The sequence below is a fragment of the Mauremys reevesii genome, linkage group 3, assembly GCF_016161935.1.
Source record: "Mauremys reevesii isolate NIE-2019 linkage group 3, ASM1616193v1, whole genome shotgun sequence".
Lineage (NCBI taxonomy): Eukaryota > Metazoa > Chordata > Testudines > Geoemydidae > Mauremys > Mauremys reevesii.
Window position 1 is genome coordinate 45,944,434 of NC_052625.1, and position 20,774 is coordinate 45,965,207.

Consider the following 20,774-nt stretch of genomic DNA (forward strand, 5'->3'; position numbering starts at 1 on the left):
TTCGCAGAAAATGTGAGACCTGCGCTCGATGTGTTCAAAGGAAAACTCTGCCCACGAGGGCTGCATATCTGAAGAACATCACCAGCAACAAACCTCTGGAGCTGATATGCATTGATTTCTTGTCTTTAGAAGTGGACAAGAGGAATATTGGGAACATTCTAGTAGTGACCAACCATTACACGCGATATGCGCAGGCATATCCCACACGTGATCAGAAGGCCACCACTGTCGCTCGAGTACTATGGGAAAAATATTTCTCAGTTTATGGATTCCCAGCCCGGATACACTCGGATCAGGGACGAGACTTTGAGAGTCACCTTCTGAAGGAGGTGCTGAGGATAGCAGGAATTAAAAAGTCGAGGACAACGCCTTATCACCCGCAGGGTGACCCTCAGCCAGAGAGGTTCAACCAAACCCTGTTAGATATGTTAGGGACTTTGCGGCCAGAGCAAAAGGCAACCTGGAGCCAACATGTTGCATTTCTGGTGCACGCCTACAACGCCACCAAGAACGATGCTACGGGAGTCACCCCATATCTCTTGATGTTTGGGCGAGAACCAAGATTACCCATAGACCTGTGCTTTGGTGTATCAGAGGATGGCGATAGCTATGAAACCCATCAGCAATATGTATCCCGACTACGAGAAAAGCTGCGGGATGCTTATCACTTAGCTACATCTGCAGCTCGGAGGAATGCAGACCGTAACAAACATCGATATGATTCTAGAGTACGTCTGCAAGAGCTCCAGCCAGGGGACAGAGTCCTGCTGTGAAATTTGGGTATTGCTGGCAAACACAAGATAGCTGACAGATGGAAAGCAATACCTTACTTGGTGATGGAAAAGCTAGGAGACCTGCCGGTCTACAAGATCAAACCTGAAGAGGGTCCAGGGCAGACAAAGACCGTGCATAGAAACCTTTTGCTCCCGGTGGGGGAATTGGTAGGCAGCCCTTATGAGATGGGCCACAACAAGGCAACTGGGCAGAACGAAGGTGCTGTACCAAAGCCACCTTCCAACGTGGACAGCCAGCCCCCTGCAGCTAACTTACCCCTACTCAGCACATCTGAGAGTGAGTCTGAGGAGGAAGACACAACCATGGTGTATCCTAGGATGAAGACGAGATTGCAGTCTCGATCAGCTGAATCAAAAGAGAGTACCTCCTCTTCCGCCCTAAACCCTCTGGCAGAAGTATTTAGGCCCATTCCTGACACTCGTGAGCCACTGGTGGAACCCCCGTGTGATGACTTAACATAGATTACTGGACAGTGGCGACATACAGATGGAAGATGTCCCAAGCACCTTCGACCCTCCACTGTTAGAACTAGAAATGCAGGGGCCTATGCCAGTACCTGAGGGGAACTCACAGGAAACCTTCCCACCGTCACTCAAGAGGATGTCCCCCCTACCACAGCAACAGAGATTCTCAATAGGCGAGACAGGGTAATAAGACCAGTGAAACGGTTAACTTACGATGCACCTGGAGTGACTAGTGAAGAGCCAATACATTTAGCACACAGGTTTGTGAAAGCTAAAGTGGGCTATCTGAGGCCCTTTGGAGGGGACCAGTAAGTTGGTATAGTAGGGAATGTGATTTGTCGGGACGACAAATTCTCGGCTGGGGGGAGGATGTAAGCAGAGTCAGGATGAGCCCTACCCTGACATCTGGTGGTACATTATGAGGAGTGGGCAAAGGAATTTCAGGAATGCACATTTGCATTGGTAAACCCACTCCACTTAGCATAACACACAGCAGCATGGGATGGTTATTTTCACAGCTGTGGAATCCCCAATTTCTTTGTTATTGGGGCAGGAAGGAAAAAAAAGGGCTGTTACCTTAATTATGTGAATGAGGAACTATGAGACTGCTTTATGACAGAAATGACTCAACCTACATTAAATAGTACTTGCTAGACAAGGGACATTGGTTCCAAAACCCAGTGAAGGGAGAGAGGTTGGGGACTGGTGTGTGTACCTGATGGTATGGGCCCCTTTTGAGGGCCTGGAACACCAATTGCACTTCCTCCTCTCTCCACTGTTAAAGAGCAGAGCTAATTTTGAATCCTTTAGGAGTCCATCTAGAGGTTGCTGACCTGAATTCACGTTGGGCCATGTGGCACTGGGGCTCTCCTACTACAAGTTGAAATCACTAAGAGCTGAAATCACTAAAAGAGCTAAGCTTACTGAGCTGAGATCACTGAGTGCTGTGTTAAGTAGTGGGAGAGCCTGAAGATCTATCACCAAGCAGCTGGCAGAGCGGAGCAGTCTGCAGCACGTTGGAGCAGCCCATGGAACAGTGAGCAGTGTGGAGCGGTTTGCGGACGGCTGATGTGGTTCACGGGTCTGCTGAAGGAGCGGCACAGCTGGTGGAGTGGAGCCAGTCGTGGTGAAGGCTGCAGCAGAACTCCACGGAGAAGCGGGGCAGTCGGCCCTGGCCCACGTAAGGTGTCCCTTAGCACCCTGTGTGCGTGACCCCCCCCCCATTTCCACCCAGGCTGGGGGGGGTAAAACTCTGCAGATAAACTTTTGAACTCTGGGGTGGCACTGACCAGAGACTGAGACTTTTGGGTTGTTGGACTTTGGGGTGATTGGACTTAAGATCCTAAGGACAGTGCCAAATGTACTTGGAGGTGGGTTTTGCTTATGGTTTGTGTATAGTCCTGTTTGTGGTGTCTCTCCAACGTGATGCTGCATTGTTTCCCTCCTTTATTAAAAGGATTTTGCTACACTCAGACTTTGTGCTTGCGAGTGGGGAAGTATTGCCTCCTAGAGGCGCCCGGGGGGGTGGTAGGTAGTTGTCCCAGGTCACTGGGTGGGGGCTCGAGCCGGTTTTGCATTGCGTTATTGAAACGGAACCCCTGGATACTGAACCCGGCCCTTGTTGCTGCCAACTTAGAGGGGCAGAAGGGTTACACACGCAACCGAGCAATTCCCTCACCCCTAGCAGGCTATCCTCACCATGGCTGTTGCTCTGAGTGACGCTGTGCACAAGCACTCTGAAGAAGAGTCAGTAAGTCCGTCTTGTTTAAACCTTTAGGGAGCAAGGGAAGGAGTTCTGAATTTTAACTTGCACTTTCCAATGTGACTACAGTGAAACCTCAGCGTTATGAACAGCCTCCATTCCCAAGGTGCTCATAACTCCAAAATGTTTGTAACGCTGAACAAAACATTATGGTTGTTCTTTCAAAAGTTTACAGCTGAATATTGACTTAATACAGCTTTGAAACTTTACTATGTGGAAGAAAAATGCTGCTTTCCATTTTGGGGAGTTTATGTACGCTTAAGTAGTTTATGTTTATCACAGTACTGTATTGTATTTGCCATTTTTTGTGGTCTCTGCTGCTGCTGGATTGTTTACTTCTGGTCGCTTGGTCAGTTCATAACTCTGGTGTTCATAACTCTGAGGTTCTGGTGTATATCAACCATGGTAACTGTCTGTGTTAGCTGAATCCGCTGCTGTTGCAGCACCCATAGAACACCTGAGTTACCTATTTGTTACTGTACAGCCTGACAACTAATAGGATCGGTGACTGTGTAATATTTATAGATGTACACCAAGCACCACACAATTCCCAACGGGCCCCAGAACAGCAGGACCAGGTAGAGCACAGTATTACTATGGCTCACTGTGATCTTTCAAAGCCTCCCTGTACAGCTCTGGGGCCAGAAGCAGGGCCAGGGGCAGAGGCTGGGGACGGGAGAGGAGCCACAGCCGAGCTGCGGTGGGGGCCGGCAGCCGAGCCCAAAGGACCCATACCCCTGAGGTGAGAAGCCACTCCAAGAAACAAGCAACAGAGAGAAGGGGGAAGGGAGATAGCGGGGGAGGGGCCTGGGCATGCCTCCCCGGCCGGAAGCTCACACAGGCCAGATAGGACGTGGGCAAACTATGGCCCACGGGATCGTCCTGTCCAATCCTCCTCCCCGCGCCCAGCTGTCTACCCTCTCTGGCCCCCTGGAGTATTCACATAGACTAATCAGAACTGAAGAAGAAATGCTATATAAAAATAGTATTAAGAATCAGACACACTCAGAACAGCCAGGTTATTTTCTTCAGTAATTTACTATCTGTTCAAAGGTGCCATCTTGATAGCGGTGGGGACGAAGTCTTCCATTTACCCTAACATGTGCATAGCATTAGCTGCCCACGACTTTTAGGCCAAACATACCTGAGCTGTGTTCTGGAAGGACTATCTCTAGCTATGAGTGACAGTTCAGCACCAAGACACTTCACAACAAGAGCTTGCTCTAAAGTAAAAAAGTATTTTAGGGTGCAGGGAGAAAGGAATAGCTTCAATAAGTTTAAAAGGTCACCATTTTTGGAACCCAACTTGACTAAAAAATAAAATTCCCAAACTATAAAAACTTTCCATGTTTTACCAATTTAACTTAAAAAAATAACACACTCTGAAAACAACTTTGGTAAATCAGACCTCCGCCTTAAAGATTTGCAGTAAAACAAGTGTCTCATAGACTTTAAAGCCAAAAGGGACCATCATGATCATCTAGTCTGACCTCCAGTACATCACAGGTCACAAAATATCACCCATCCGCTCCTCCCATAAACCCATAACCTTTGGCTGAGTTACTGAATGAAGTCATGATTTAAAGACTTCTTGTTACAGAGCATCCATCATGTATTCTAGTTTGAATCAGCAGATGAACCAGGCCCCATGCTGCAGAGGAAGGGGAAAAAAAACCCCAGGGGCTCTGCCAATCTGATACAGGGGAAAATTCCTTTCCAAGCCCAAATATAGTGATTGGTTAGGCCCTGAGCATGTGGACAAGACTTACCAGTTAGACCGGGGGTGGGCAAACTACGGCCCATGGGACCATCCTGTCCAATCCCTGCTCTCCCACCTGCTGTCGTCCCTCCCCCACAGCCACGTCCCTAGCGCTCCGGCCCGCTGCTCCTGTCGGAGAGCATTGCAGCAGCAGCGTGACTGGCTGTGGCAAGCGGGGGGGCATGGGATTAGATAAGGGGCAGGGGGTCAGTCAGGGAACGGAGCAGGGGGAGTTGGATTGGGCGGAGACTCCAGGGAAAATGGGGGGCAGTTGGGGCAGGGGTGTGGATGTGGGGCAGGGCAGTCAGAGGACAGGGAGTGGTTGGATAGGGCGTGGGAGTCCCGGGGGGCTTGTCAGGGGCAGGAGTGTGGATAGGGGGCAGGGGAAAGGAAGTAGGGGGGTTAGATAGGGGATGGAGTCCTGGGGGGGCAGTTAGGGTGGGGAGGTCACTAGAGGGGGAGGTCGGGGGACAAGGAGTGGGGTGGGGGGGTGGATGGGTCGGGGATTCTGAGGGCAGTAGACAGGGGGTGGGATGTGGGAGGGAGTGGATGGGGCAGGGGCCATGCTATTTGGGGAGGCATAGCCTTCCCTACCCGGCCCTCCATACAATTTTGAACCCCAATGTGGCCCTTGGGCCAAAAAGTTTGCCCACCCCTGAGCTAGACACCTGGGAAAGAATTCTCTCTAGTAACTCATAGCCCTCCCCATCTAGTGCTGTTGGAGATATTTGCTAATAGCCATTGCGGAGGGGCCATATGCCATTGTAGGCAATCGCATCATCCCATCTCCTCCATGAATTCAGCAAGCTCAGTCCTGAAACAAATTAGGATTTTTGTCCCCCACTACTCCCCTTGGGAAAGATGTTCCAAAACTTCACTCATCTGATGTAAAGCCCCTATGTGCGACTATTTTTTTAAACCCACTCCCATCCTGCCCTGCAATATCTACTCCCACCTACTCCTGCATTGTTTCTTTTATATTTATCCCACTCCCATTCGCAAACAAAGTAGATTCTGCAAATCCCACAAGAGGGACAGATTCCCCTGGGCTACCAAAAAAAACAAAAAAAACCCAACAACCACCACCCACCACAGTTGGTTAATATGTTATATACATAAATAGAATTCAGACACAATTTTTACCACCCAAAGAATAAAACAAATCTTGCTTTAACCACGTAAAAAAAACATTTTAACTCCTCTTATAACAGACATTAATCTCTTTCAGTCCCTACGGGATCCCAGTCCCACTGCAGGGCTCTACTATGATGGTTATAAACTTTCATCTAATTTCAAGCCTAAACTTATTGATGGCCAGTTTATACTCATTTGTTCTTGTGCCAATATTGCCCTTAACTTAAATAACAGCTCTTCTCCCAGGTGTTTATCCCTCTCATTTATTAATAGAGAGCAATCGGATCTCCCCTCGGCCTTCATTTGGCTCGGTTACACAAGCCAAGCTCCTTAAGTCTCTTCTTGTAAGGTAGCTTCTCCAGGACTCTGGTCATCCTAGTAACTCTTCTCTGCACCTGTGCCACTTTGATTTCATCTTTCTTAAACATGGGAGACCAAAACCGCACACAGGATTCCAGATGTGGTCTCATCAGTGCCTTGTAGAACAGTACTAACACTTCCCTAACTCTACTGGAAATACCTCTCCTGATGCAGCGCAGAATTGCATTAGCCTTTTTTACAGCTGCATCATATTGACAGCACAGAGTCACCACTGTCTTTCTCCTCTTCTCTTGGTTCCAACTGATACGTCCCCAATTTTGAACAAAAATTCTAGCTGTTAGTCCCTAAGTGCATGACCTTACACTTTCTACTATTACATTTCACCCCATGTCTATTACTCCAATTTGCAAAGTCATCCAGATTTTCTTGTATGACATTCCAGTCCCCTCTGTATTGGCAATACATCCCAATTTTGTGTCGTCCACAAATTTTACTAGCTCATTCCCACTTTTTGTGCCAAGGTCATTAACAAAAATGTTAAATAAGATTGGTTCCAAGAATGATTCCTGAGGAACTCAACTAGTAACCTCCTCCAGCCTGACAGTTCACCTTTCAGTATGACCAGTTGTCTCCCTTTTACCCGGTTCCTTACCCACTTTTCGATTCTTGTATTAATCCCCATCTTCTCATATTTAACTGTAAGAACATAAGAACAGCCGTACTGGGTCAGACTAAAGGTCCATCTAGCCCAGTATCCTGTCTACCGACAGTGACCAATGCCAGGTGCCCCAGAGGGAGTGAACCTAACAGGTAGTGATCAAGTGCTCTCTCTCCTGCCATCCATCTCCACCCTCTGACAAACAGAGACTAGGGACACCATTCCTTACCCATCCTAGCTAATAGCCATTAATGGACTTAACCTCCATGAATTCATCCAGTTCTCTTTTAAACACTGTTATAGTCCTAGCCTTCACAACCTCCACAGGTAAGGAGTTCCACAAGTTGACAGTGCACTGGGTGAAGAACTTCCTTTTATTTGTTTTAAACTTGCTGCCTATTAATTTCATTTGGTGACCCCTAGTTCTTGTATTATGGGAATAAGTAAATAATTTTTCCTTGTCTACTTTCTCAACATCACTCATGATTTTATATACCTCTATCATATCCTCCCTTAGTCTCCTCGTTTCCAAGCTGAAAAGTCCTAGCCTCTTTAATCTCTCCTCATATGGGACTGTAGCAGGGTGGACCCCTGCTCTGGCCCTGAAGGGGTTAAAAACAGCCCTGGGAAGGGGCCAAGGCTCAAGAAAACAGCCTTTAGGCTGTGCTGATTGGGGAAGTGGCTGCAGCTGGGGGCCACGCCCCAAACTGAGCAACAGGGCCTTATAAGGCGGCCAGGGAAGCCAGAAGCCAAGACAGTCTCTCTCTGCCTTCAGAGAGAGAAGGGCCTGGCTGCAGGGAGCTAGAGACTGGATACCTGAGTGAAGCAGGGCTGGGGAAAGGCTGAGGAGCTGGGGAGCTCCAGCCTGGAAAGCCCCAGGCTGCGGCCTAGCAGAGGGCTAACAGGTACTAGGGGTTGCAGAGGGCAGCCCAGGGGTAGGCCAAGGCAGCAGGTCCCAACCCAACCTTGCCAGTGATGAGTAGGCTGATACTGCAGTCTGCCCCAGGACGTGGGGCTAGACAATGACTGACAGTAACCATCTACTGAGGCAGGATGGGGATAGAGGGTGGGGGTTCCCTGAGGAGGGGAGACCCAGAGAGAAAGGGGTTACTGCTAGGGGGCAGCACCCCATGTAAAAGGGCACCGGGTCCAGGGAGGGACATGGGGGGCCAAAGGACAGGCGGATCACCAGCCTGCAGAGGGCGCTCCAGCGCTGGAATAGAGTTAATTCCCGGAGTCACCAGCAGGAGGCGCCGCGGGGGTGAGTGTGGCCCGTTCACAGGACCCATTCCAAACCCCTAATCCTTTTAGTTGCCCTTCTCTGAACCTTTTCTAGTACCAGTATATCTTTTGTGAGGTGAGGTGACCACATCTGTACGCAGTAGTCAAGAAGTGGGCGTACCATCGATTTATACAAGGCAGGGGCGGCTCTAGGCACCAGCAAAACAAGCTGGTGCCTAGGGCGGCAAAATCTAGGGGGCGGCAAAAGGCTGGGGCCCCAGCTCATCCTGCCGCTGCGAGCCGAGGAGCGGCCCGTCCCCTGCTGCCGTGGGGGGCGGCAGGCTGGGCTGGCGGACCTGCCGCAGTCATGCCTGCGGGAGGTCCACCGGAGCCCCGGGACGACTGGACCTGCCGCAGGCATGACTGCGGAGGGGGCGCTCGTCCCGCGGCTCGGCTGGACCTCCCGCAGGCATGACTGCGGCAGCTCAAGCGGAGCCGCCGGACCCGCGAACCGTCCGCAGCCGCGGGAGGTCCAGCCGAGCCACGCGGGACCAGCGGTCCCTCTGCAGTCATGCCCGCGGGAGGTCCGCTGCTCCCGCGGCTCCGGGGCGCCTCCCGCGCATGACTGCTTGGGGCGGCCAAAAAGGTAGAGCCGCCCCTGATACAAGGGCAATAATATATTCTCAGTCTGATTCTCTATCTCCTTTTCTATGATTCCTAACCTCCTGTTTGCTTTTTTTAACCACCTCTGCACACTGCGTGGACATCTTCAGAGAACTATCCACGATGACTCCAAGATCTTTTTCCAGAGAAACTAATCATTTCTCCTGTGGAACTGGATCAAATGCCTTACTGAAATCCAGGTAGATTATGTCTAACGCACTTCCTTTGTCTAGAAAACCAGTTATCTTCTCAGCGATCTACTTTTTGTAAAAACATGTATTTTATCCCAATTGCCTTTTTTACCTCTATGTCCTTAACTACTTTCAAAATTTGTTCTAAGACCTTGCATACAACTGAGGCCAAACTAATGGGCCTGTACTTTCCCAGATCACGTTTCCCCCCCCCCCTTTCTAAAAGAGAAGTATTAAATTTGCAATTCTCCAGTCATAAGGTACAGCCACTGAGTTCACGGTGCCATTTGAAACACCTGAGGATATGGTGAGCCAGATCATCAGGTGCTGTAAGCTGACTCCAGAGAGATGCTGATTTATACCAGCTGAGGATTTAACCTTTTGAGGTTGAATTAAAAAAAACCCTCTTCCCCCCCCCCCAAAAAAAACAAAACAAGATTTGTAATGGAGATAGCTAGCTAATATTATTTTGCTGTATTTAAAACAAACTGTGGAAATAAGTGTCCAGATAAGAGAGAATTGTTTGCCAAAGTAATGATAAATCTGAAACTTTCTTAAGGTAATGGTTGGCCATGCTCTGCTTTCCCAATGTCGTCAAAGCAAGTAAGGCTCAACCAATACACCCATTCCTTTGTGAACTATTAAATTATACATATTGCTAATCAAGAGTCATTTAATTGGCACAGGAGCATTCAATTTAAAAGTTGTCTATAATGCACACTGAACATAAAAAAATTAGCAATGACTTGTCAGCTGAAGCCTCGTTTAAAAAAGCTATTGCCAACCTTTCTGTCTTAAGTTAGCCATCTTGATACATTTGCAGCTCAAATGCTAATACAGTGGTGTCCCAATTATCACAGAAGTATTGCTATAGAAGAATTCATTCTTCTAAAACATAGGAACAAGTAACTTTTTTACATGAATGACCTGAATTACTTCATCGAGCTCCGATACATTCACACAGGAACCCTCAGATACAAACGTCTGCTTCTGAATCACAATGGTGGCTCTTTGAGAAGTTTCATGTGGCTGCTCCAGGGTTTGAAGACAGTATTATTAAATATTAAAATTATTAAATATACAACAACCACCAGAAAAATCGTCGAGACTGTCTTCCATTTCATAACATTAGTAGCCGAATCACATTCCTCTCGTGACAAGAGCACTGTGGGTTTTGTAGAAAATGATAGCCGTGGTTTGGAGTTCTGAGTGGCAGATTTGGGATCCAGCAAGTCAGGTGCCGCCACTAATAAAACAGAAAAAGAATGTTAACGCCCACAGTGTTGGATAGAGGTGTATTTAGCTGTACATCCTTCTTGCCAGAAGGTTACAGAGATCCTACTAATTCAAAATAGAGTTCATAGATAGTTGTGTTATAAATGCATTTCACTTGTACACCATGTTATATTACTACAGAATGACTGGTTTCAGTTACTGCTAGGACTATTAACATGCTATTTATACGTACACACATGCATGCACACACTTGCATTGTTTACTAATTATATATCTCCTCTATAAATACTCTGCAAGTGTAGTTCTAACATGCAATGTTTTCCCTATTTTCTTGTGTTCCTTTAAATCAGTATAAAAAGGTATTTTTCTGTAGAGCGTCCTCACATCTTGAACAATCTTAGGCATTGCTAATATGCTTCTCAGACTACATTTTAGTTCAGCATTAAAAAAGTATCAGGAAAACAGGACTCTTTCCTTAAATCTTACATACCCTCAACTCTGCATTCAGACACTCAGAATATTTGCAGTTCACTTTCAAATTCCCCACACAGGTAACTATAAAAATGATTCATTCTTAATCCTAACAGTTTGGAAGTGTTGGCTAAACCCTTTTAGGAAATACCAGGAACACATGCGCATGCGTGTTGGAAAAGTCAATCATTTTGTTATAGGATATTTGATTTTTTTACTGCTACAAGAAACCCGCTGGGACAGTAATGATCACCTGCGTGTGTTATCAAGTAGCCCCATAACGCATGTGATTACAAGTAACTACACTAGTAATTATATAAGAATAATCCACATCAAGTACACTTCAAGGTCTCCTGAGGGAAGATTGCAACAATACAATATGTAAAATTATTAATGTATTTTGAATGGCTGCAACACCACTTTCAACTGTTGTGGGGAAGGCCTACTTCTAAATGTAGATTCAAACAAGTCTCTTGCCCAGCTCTCTGGAAGCTGGGCATGCCCCAGAGGAAGGAGGCAATGTCATTTTCCACAGGCATAGGATCTTCTCTCGAGTACCCGCTGGAGGTTAACCTACAGGGTTAGAGAGTTCACATTTGAAAAGAATCATGCAATACAGGTCAGAAGAAAGGCAGACCTAGGAAATTAATACACTAGACCTGAACTCCGGGGCATGGGTTAGAGGATGAAAAGGCAGCCCCCAAATGAAAAAGCTCGGCTCGTGTCTCGGTGCACAGCTGTGATATAGTTACTGTTCAGCTACTAGAAAACTAGAAAGTGGTTCTAACTGACCGGGAGCACCAGACCAACATGCAAATACCCTTCGAGTGTAGTGGGCACGGAACACCGTATGAGGGTATTGATGTGCCCCTGGACAAAAATCGGTGTGTGGGGCTAAGTTTGGGAAGGACACCTGATTTAATAACTGCTCCTTCCAGCTGCGCTCTCTCCTCGGGATGACATGATTTGTGATGGGGGGGGGGGAATCACATTTTCCTTTCAATCAGCGCTCCCCTTGCCAGTTGGAATTTTTCCTATTATATTATCACAACCTTCTGTCTCCAAACCCAAAACTGGGAGCACCTCAAGCTACACCAAGCCTCATGCTGTAGACTAGGAAACTGCTCCTCTTTCTGCCTGGCTTCGACACTTGCAGACAGACACACACGCATCCTAGCACCATGAAGAAGGGCAGACCTGCCCCCCCAGTTGTCATGCTACACTCCCCCTGCAGCCCACTGAATGCAGCTAGCAAAGGAGAACAGGATGGCTGCGAGGCACGCTAAACTGATCCACCCAGTGGATGCTCCAGCCAGAACGAGCCCTGGCCCCTTTCCTCTACCCCTCTCCCCAGCAGCCAGCTCGCAAAGATGCGCTGGGTTTAAAGCGCTTGCAAAAGGCATCCTTGCAGAGCGGGGTTTGGTCCGGGTGGGAGCCCGGAGCCCAGCCTCACCCTCCCGGACAGGGGTAGCTACACCCACCTTAGACAAAGGAGAAGTGATAGAAACAAAAGCCAGGCGGGTGTTTAACCGAGCCTGCAAAATCCGGGACAGAGGCGCAGGAAAGAAGGGGGCAAAGAGGGGGACTGAGCAGCCCTGGGTCACTCCTGCAAGGAGGCATTGGGAAAGCAAGGGAGCATGCAGCATTCAGACAGACTGCGATCTAGAAACACACACCATTGTGCCAGTACTCACTTCTTATTTACAGACCCGGCGCCCTCTCCTCGCTTCACGAGCAGGCATTTTTTCAGGGCTTGGGTAGGTGCCGTTTGACCAAATGGAAAAAGAGAGAGAAGGACCAGACCCAGGGTGCGTTTGCTGCTGCTGCGCTCAGATTCCACAGGGAGCCTGGCGTTCTCAGTCACTGGAGGGGTGAGTACAGTCACAGTGTGTGAGAGATCCTGTGAGAGAGAGATGTGTGTGTGTGTGTGAGATCACCATCTGCATGTAATCACCCTGTGTGTGTGAGACTCACTCAGACGCCAGGTGTGTGCATCAGCCGCTTTGGGTGTGTGGCTGCCAGTCCCTGAGGTGTGTCTGTCACAATCTCAGTGCGTCTTTTGGTCTGTGTCTGTGTGGCCGCATCCCACTCTCGGTCAGTGTGGGCGGGGGCCTGTCTCCTCTCAGCCCATCTTTCTCTCATGTGCATCTCAGCCCTGGTGCCTGGTTCTCACGCGGTGTCTGTGCCCCCTGCTCCTTCACTTTGTCTCAGGCACTGGGCGTGGGGTGCCTGACTCTGGGTGCAGCTGCATGCCTTGAAAACTGTGCATGTGTGTCCTTGCTCTCTGCCTGCGTGTGTGTGTGTGTGGGGGGGTGCGCTTCTCTCCTCATTCTCTTTCCCCAAGTGTATCCCAGCCGCTGGGTGTGTCTCCCCCTCCCTCTACCCTGCTCCAGTGCCAGAGGCAGCTGCTCCCTCATCTCAGTGAGCTGCTCAGCATTTCTACCCAGTCCCTTCGCTTGGCAGTGCAAGGACCAGGCGGAGGTAGATGCTGCAGGGATGAAGGGGGGGAGAAGGGGGTTAAGAGGTTCACACAGGAAAGAGAAAACCCAAACTGGTGGGTGCTGACTTGGGAGCCCCCGGGGGAGTGTAATGGGGCAGAGGAAAAGCCAACAGCCACCCCCAACACCAAGACCTCCTTCTGTTCTTCGCCATGGCCCCTAGGGGATCTTCCTCACACAGCAGGGATCATCAACCTACAGCACGCTCAGCTCACCGCCGTTCTGGGGTTCCGGCCACCAGCCCCACTCAGTGCCCGCTGCTGGCCTGGGGACCCCCAAGGAACCCCAGGCCGGCAGCGGGCTGAGCAGGCCAGCAGCTGAGACCCCTGCTGGCAGGAGCAGGTATGGTGACACAAATAGCAGCCCTCCCCCTTTTGAAACTAGGTCCGCCACGCAAACGCAACCATCTTGGCTACCGCTCAAGACTAGCTACCGCCTGGGCCAAGGGTTGCCAATCAGGAGGGATGGGGTTTTTGGTCGAAAACACTCACAATTTGCTTCGTCCTTGCTAATGTGCCAAATTGATTTATTGGATGATTGAGGCGTGCTGTTTCACCGTGTGTGTGAGTACGTGAAAAGGGAGGTAAGCTTTGGGGGTACGGAGGATGTCCATGAGCCCAAGGTGATACTCTGATTTTTTTCCCCACTGGCTTCTTCCTTGCTTATTTGCAAGGACTTTGCTGCCCATCCACCGGTCACCAGTCTAGGGGTTTCAAATTAGGAGGGATGGGGTTCTGTGGTCCAAAACACTCACTATTCCCTCCCTTCTTGCTGCCTGTATAATTTGCCTTATACACAGGGACACAAATACAGAGAAGTGTTTTTCCAATTTTAAAAACTTTATTGTAATCCGGTATATAAATAAAAGGTTAGCTTTTTGTTCAAAGCCATTTTTAACAACAACTATTTACAGATGTCATTTTTCTGATAGTACATAGTTCAGTTCTTTTTTTTGCACTCGTATTCTTTTTCCTCATCAGTGAGGATTTCATGATTTGTTCCTTCTGGAATGCAGGGCATATGTACCCACCTCTTGCAAGAATCACACTGGACCTTTGATAAGTAACAATTGAGAAAATGAAATCAGAGAAGTTGTAATGTTACAAATACTCTCCATTCGCTCATGCTATTCCATCCACGTCAGCATTACCTAAGATATGCCTATCACAGGGGTGGGCAAACTTTTTGGCCTGAAGGCCACATCGGGGTTCCGAAACTGTCTGGAGGGCTCCGTTGGGGAGGCACAGCCTTCCCTAACAGCCTGGGCCCTGTCCCCATCTGCCCCTTTCCGCCCCCTGACTGCCCCCCTCAGAACTCTGACCCATCCAACCTCCCCTGCTCCTTGTCCTCTGATCACATCCTCCCAGGACTCCCCACACCAACCACCCTGCCGGGAACCCGACCTCTTATCTAACCCCCCACCCCCCCGCTCCCTTTCCCTGACTCCTATCCACATCCCCGCCCCCAACATGCCCCCCCACCCCGGGACTCCCACACCTATTCAACCACCCACTGCTGCTCCCTGTCTGCCCACCGGGACCCTCTGCCACTTATTCAACCCCCCCGCTCCACATCCCCTTTCCATACCACACAGAGCACCAGGACTGGCAGCAGCACTGAATGGCTGGAGCCAGCCATCCCACCGTGCAGTCCCGCTGCCTAGAGTGCTGGCGGCACGGCGAGTTGAGGCTGCGGGAGAGGAGGGACAGAACGGGAGGGGCCTCCACGGCCGGGAGCTCAAGGGCCGGGCAGGACGGCCCGCAGTTTGCTCACCTCTGGCCTATCACCATGATGGAATGTTTACTGTTGTGGAATTTTTACAAGAATCCTGATTCTTAAGCAGCTTATGGCATATGTTTCTGATACAATTCTATGTTTCTTACCATCGTGCAATCCTCACTTTCCTTTTCACAACTGACAAGGTTGCAGTATATGCAGTAGTCCTCCACGCTTTCTGAAAAAAAAAATCAATATAGCGCAATGAAATGCTGATCATGTCACGACCAACACTCTAAATGCAAATCCCGAGTTAGTAATTACTGTCACTATTTTAATCCAGTCACTGGTTGCAACATTTTTTTCTTTTTTGTGAGTCTTATTTTTTCAAAGTTTTACTTTACTGCACCTGAATATAAAAATATCCAATTTTATTTAACTGGTCTATCAATAGCAACCATTCACCCCAATCTAATTTTTTGGTACTTGAAGATATTATTGATGAATAGCCACAATTACAGAACCAGACCCGTGAGATACCCCACTTTAGGGGTATTAAGATAACGGTCTGTTCCGTAACATAATTCCACTTTTTCGGTTACCTTCACATGTGCCTAATGAGTCTATAGTACATGGGAGAAAGTTATTACCTGACTCTTTCACTAGAACAATTGCTACTTGTCTTCTAAACTCAGCATTAGCCTCTTGTGATGTTTCTATTGAATTGATGTCTTTCTGCCACAAATACGTTTCTGCAAACTAATAACACTTCTATTTAGAAAAAATATCACAATTCCCAGAGGTGAAAGTGGGCTGGGCCAGCATGCTGGTAAGAACTGGCCACCGGTTCCGGCCCGTACACGGATGACGTTACAGTGCTGCTGTGGCAGTGCTTTATGCTTTCAGGTCCCTGCCCCCGTTACCTCTCCTCACATCTGTGGCCCTGCCATAGGGTCTGACAGCGCTGCTGGATGATACCGGCAGGGCCACCAACAGTGGGGGAGGAAAAGGGGCAGTTGCCCTGGGGGTCAGTGATTCAAAAGGGCCTGGGGCTCCTTCCCACCACCACAGCAGCTGTCAGAAAGGGCTGGCTGGGGGAATCTGGCCCCCCAGCCCACATCTTCCACCCAAGACCCATCCCTTCTGAGGGCCCAGAGCATACCCCACACGCCATGGCAAGGACGCTGGTGCAGTGCACACCAGTAATCTTCCACATTTACTTTCACCCCTGATAATTTCACATACATAAATGAGAATGGCAATTTTGTATTCAAAACCTTTAAGATGAGTGGTCCGCAGTTGTGGCCATCACTTTTTGTTTATTATGCTGAAGAATTTTATTCTTCCAATCAGATGGGGAGTTGCTCGTTAATCGTTTGATGAAGTATCTGAAACTTTTAGAGAGTACATTAGTGGACTGTATAAATGAGCTTTTCTTTCCCTTTTTTTTTTAAAAAAAAAGTTTCTGTACAGAGATAGAAATCCTTTCTATCGCTATTTACTTAATGATTGCCATGACTTATTGCGCATTAGATATCTATCTATCAGTGGTCCCCAACGCGGTGCCCGCGGGCACGGGGGCATCTAAATGCGCCCGCATTCTGGCTGGTGGTTGAGCATCTGCCAAAATGCCTCCGAATTTCGGTGGCGACGCCTCTCGATGACATCGCTTATCGGCGGCAAGCGGCGTCATCAAGAGGCGTCGCCCGCCGAAATTCAGAGGCATTTTGGCGGATGCTCGAGCACCATCACGGTCCTTCATTTGGCACTCGCCAGACGAAAAGGTTGGGGACCACTGGTATATATATTAACATACTTACACACACACACACACACACATACACACACTTGCTTTCATATTACTGTCACACTCTTATACAATGTATCACCTGCTTTGCTGTGCCCCATGTTGATAACACCTTCACACTCATGCAACATGCTACCGTTTCGGGTCCACATTCTGTGAAGTAGTTACACAAATCCACTCAAAGTACATTAGTAAGCACATGCTGTTTCAATTTTTCTTTGTAGCTAACAGGAAGATTTTAGTCTCATTGTGTAAATATTTTCACATTAACAGTTCATATACACTGTAAAAGTAAGTATCTTAAAAATCACCTCCAATTCCTTAGACATGTTCTTTCATATCTCATCTCATCACACAAGGGGTCAATTGTTAATAATTCTTTTGTTTGCATCAATGCTATCTGTAAGTTTAAATATACGTACAAGTTATATTGGCAAAGTGATAAATTCTGCTATTTTATAATGACTTCTCAAAAAAACAATCCATTAACATATTCTCATTTGTGATGTCTAACACACAGGAGAACAGCATATTGTGAATTCATTGATCAAATCATTACAAACTGCATTCTTTCAAGTAACATTAACAACAGAATTTCACAGTATCATTTTATTTTTAAAAGCTCAGTTCTTGGAATGTCAAGAGTTATATTTACATTCCACTTTCCCTTTGCATGCACTGAACTCACTGAAAACCCGCAATATGGGAAATGAGACCACTGCTACCCAGCTGTGTTACAAATCTCTTATATAATACCACATTTAGTGACCATAATCCTGAAGTACAATAGAAAACATCTTACCGCAAGAACCCAATGATCTGGTGTGTGATAAGGAAGCAAATAATATATCATATTGAAGAAATCCACTCTGTATTCATTTAAAAAAAAAAAAAAACAATTGTAGTTTCCAGTGAAGCAAACTATGAAATGTAGCTTATACGGTATTTCCCAATTCCATTACATGGCTTACTACTACAGTACTCATTCCACATCAAACATAGCATTGTATTTGCTGTTTCGCACTGTGTTTCACTGACTGAAAGAAAATGTGCTTTGCTCATGCTGTGTATGAAAGCTTGTTAGCATTTACTTTCATTTGTGCTGTTCTGCCTGAGAGAATGGCCCTAGAAACTACTGCTGAGATGGGTTGTACCTGCTGACAGTCAACCAAGTTATTAATGCATTAATCATTCTGGCACATAAAGAACAGAATGACAGGTTTCAGAGTGGTGTGCCAAGTTGACTGTAATTTAAGGCTTCCTGTGCCAGTAATACATTTTAACATTTGTAGAAGGTCTCTCTCTATGTCTATATTATATAAATAAACGATTGTATTTAAAGTAAATAATGTTTTTAAAATATTTAGGAAACTGCATTTAAAATAAAATTAAAATGCAGCTCTTATCAATGTAGTGTGATCCTTGCCTGGGATCCTGGTCTGGGGTTCCAGCCACCAGCACTGCTCAGCCCACTGCCAGTCTGGAGTTCCATTCACTCAGCCTGCAGCGAGCTGAGCGGGGCCGGCAGGGGGCTGAGTGGCTCAGTCCACTGCCGGTCTGGGGTGCCGGCAGCACTCAGTCCGCTGCCAGTCTGGGGTTCCAGCTGCCAGCCCCGCTCAGCCTCCTGACGGCCTGGGGTCCTGCCCACCGGCCCCGCTCAGCCCACTGCCAGCTGAGTGAGTGGAACCCCAGACAAGGATCCCAGGCTCTGCTCAGCCCGCTGCCGGTCTGGGCTTAGCGGCTCAGTCTGCTGCTGGTCTGAGGTCCTGGCCTCTGGCACCACTGAGTCCGCTGCCAGCCTGGGGTTCCATTCACCCAGATTGGCAGCACGCTGAGCGCGTCCGGGGGCTGGGACCCCAGACCGGCAGCAGGCTGAGGCACTCAGCCCGCTGTCGGTCTGGGGGTTCTGGCCGCCAGCTCCTGCCAGCGGGGATCCCAGCCGCTGGCACCACTCAACCCGCTACACCAGCCTGGGGTTCTGCTCACCCAGGCCAGCGTGAGGCTGAGCGGGGCCAGCGGCTGGGACCCCGACTGGCAAGGGGCCGGCAACCAGAACCCCAGACCGAAAGCAGGCTGAGACACTCAGACCCCTGCCAGCCTCGCTCAGCCCGCTGCCACTCTGGCGTTCCAGCTGCCGGCTCCTGCCAGCCGGGATCTCAGCTGCTGGCCTGCTCAGCCCGCTGCCAGCCTGGAGTTCCTTGGGGGTCCCCAGGCCAGCAGTAGGTGCTGAGTGGAGCCGGCAGTCAAGACCCCGACTGGCAACGGAGCAGCAGCCGGAACCCTGGAGTGGCAGTGGGTTGAGGCGCTCAGCCCGCCGCCGCGTGTCATCAAAAATTGGCTCGCGTGTCACCTTTTGCATGCGTGCCGTAGGTTGCCGACCCCGGTATAGAGAGCACAGCTGCTGCTGGCGTTCTGAAGCTGCCCGCGTGTTGCTAGCCTGGGTACTGCAATGATGCCTGCCAAAGTTATCACGGTCTGGTATGGGAAAGCATCCTACTACGGAAGAAGAAATAAGGCTTCCATCCCAAACCTTTGGCAGAGGATTAAAACTTTCACTGAGATACTCTTCAGTAGACAAAGCAGGCAGCTGCCAAACGACATTAGAAGGGAGCATTGCACAACTTTATATGAGCATGTTCCCTAAATGATCAGCAACGTAGCAACGTTAACCGGGAAGACTTTAAGTGAGGAGTTACTGTACATGTTAAGGTAACACAAATCTTTAACTCAAGACTGGGCAAGAATTAGCATAAGGCCCCAAATCTTACTACAGTTCATTCTTCCATTTTGTCCTTTTCCAGATTTTCCTCTTGAGATCTGTGTCTCAGACATGAGCAAAAACAGCAGATGCATGATAGACTTGCTCCCACAGGGCTACCGATGTGTAAGTTCTCAAAGGGCCTCTAGAAAGGCATTTGTGACAGGTGGGATCACAGAAACCTCTGGGAGCTGCCACCTGATGTGCCCAGACTACTTCTACCCCTGCTTTCCCTGCCAACTCAGGACTCCAGCACCCTGTCTTGCTGAGCCAGACACTCCTGTCTGCTCCAACACAGACCCAGGGTCTGAATTACTTGCCCCAAAACTGCAGGTTTACCTGAAAGAGGCTAACAGAAGTGTTCCTGTCTTTAATACTCAGATGCCCAACTCCCAATGGGGTCTAAACCCAAATAAATCCATTTTACCCTATAAAAAGCTTAAAATGCACAAATCTATATCTAATCAAACTGAATATAGATAAGATCCCCACCAGTTCCAGAATGCTCCCTTTTACAGACTAATCTCCTTTTAGCCTGGGTCCAGCAATCACTCACACCCCCTGCAGTCACCGTCCTTTGTTCCAATTTCTTTCAGGTATCCTGGGGTGTGGGTGGGGATGGAGAGACTCTCTCTTTAGCCAGCTGAAGACAAAATGGAGGGGTCTCCCAGGGGTTCTCCTATGCAAAGTCCAGCTCCAAGATGGAGTTTTGGAGTCACCTGGGCAAGTCACACGTCCATGCATGACTCACAGTTTTTACAGGGAGCATCCACTGTTTACATAGTACCTTGAACTTCCTCAAGTAGACTTCTAATGAGGATTGGAGTATTCCAAGATCCATTGTCCTTTCAGTGTTTCTTGATTAGGTACTTAATTTCAACATTCCTTTCCCCAGGAACTGACCAAATGCTCTACTAAGGTTATTTAGAAATCAAGCCAGTACACAGCCAACATTCATAACTTTGAATACAAAAATGATACATGCATATAAATAGGATTAATACATTCAGCAGATCATAACCTTTATGGCGATGTGTTATATGGCCTATGTAGCATAAAACACATTTTAAGCATATTTCCATAAAGCCTTATGGGAGGTACTCACAGCAAGCTGTTGAGAAATTTTCAGAAAACAAACAGTGTAAGAACCCCATTGCTTGTTTTTAATTAATGCAATCCCTGGTTCTTCGCCCCCACATTTCACCCCATTCTTGACCATCGCTTTTTAATCATTCATTTACCTGAGCGACATCTTTTCCGCTCACCTTGGTACGCCATGATCGCTTTCCACCTCTAAGGAGGTGAACAATGAGAGGCCGT

The 20,774-nt window shown here is 48.3% G+C and overlaps 1 protein-coding gene and 1 long non-coding RNA gene across 7 annotated transcripts in view; both read right to left on the reverse strand.

Moving 5' to 3' along the window:
- The window catches only part of LOC120401235 (centromere protein F-like), a 181,117-nt gene that overhangs the window by 137,433 nt on the left and 22,910 nt on the right, over positions 1–20,774 (reverse strand). The gene's annotated exons all lie outside the window — the stretch shown is intronic.
- Positions 13,992–20,301, reverse strand: LOC120401245. 6 transcript variants are annotated; one of them, XR_005596335.1, is made up of 8 exons: positions 20,242–20,301; positions 19,047–19,192; positions 17,499–17,565; positions 17,008–17,096; positions 16,167–16,283; positions 15,540–15,648; positions 15,057–15,127; positions 13,992–14,226 (listed from the first exon to the last, which is right to left on the reverse strand). It is a non-coding gene; the product is annotated as an uncharacterized LOC120401245 (long non-coding RNA). The 6 variants fall into 6 exon arrangements; XR_005596334.1 differs by having other exon boundaries at positions 19,047–19,283; positions 20,242–20,283; XR_005596336.1 differs by lacking the exon at positions 20,242–20,301 and adding an exon at positions 19,947–19,989.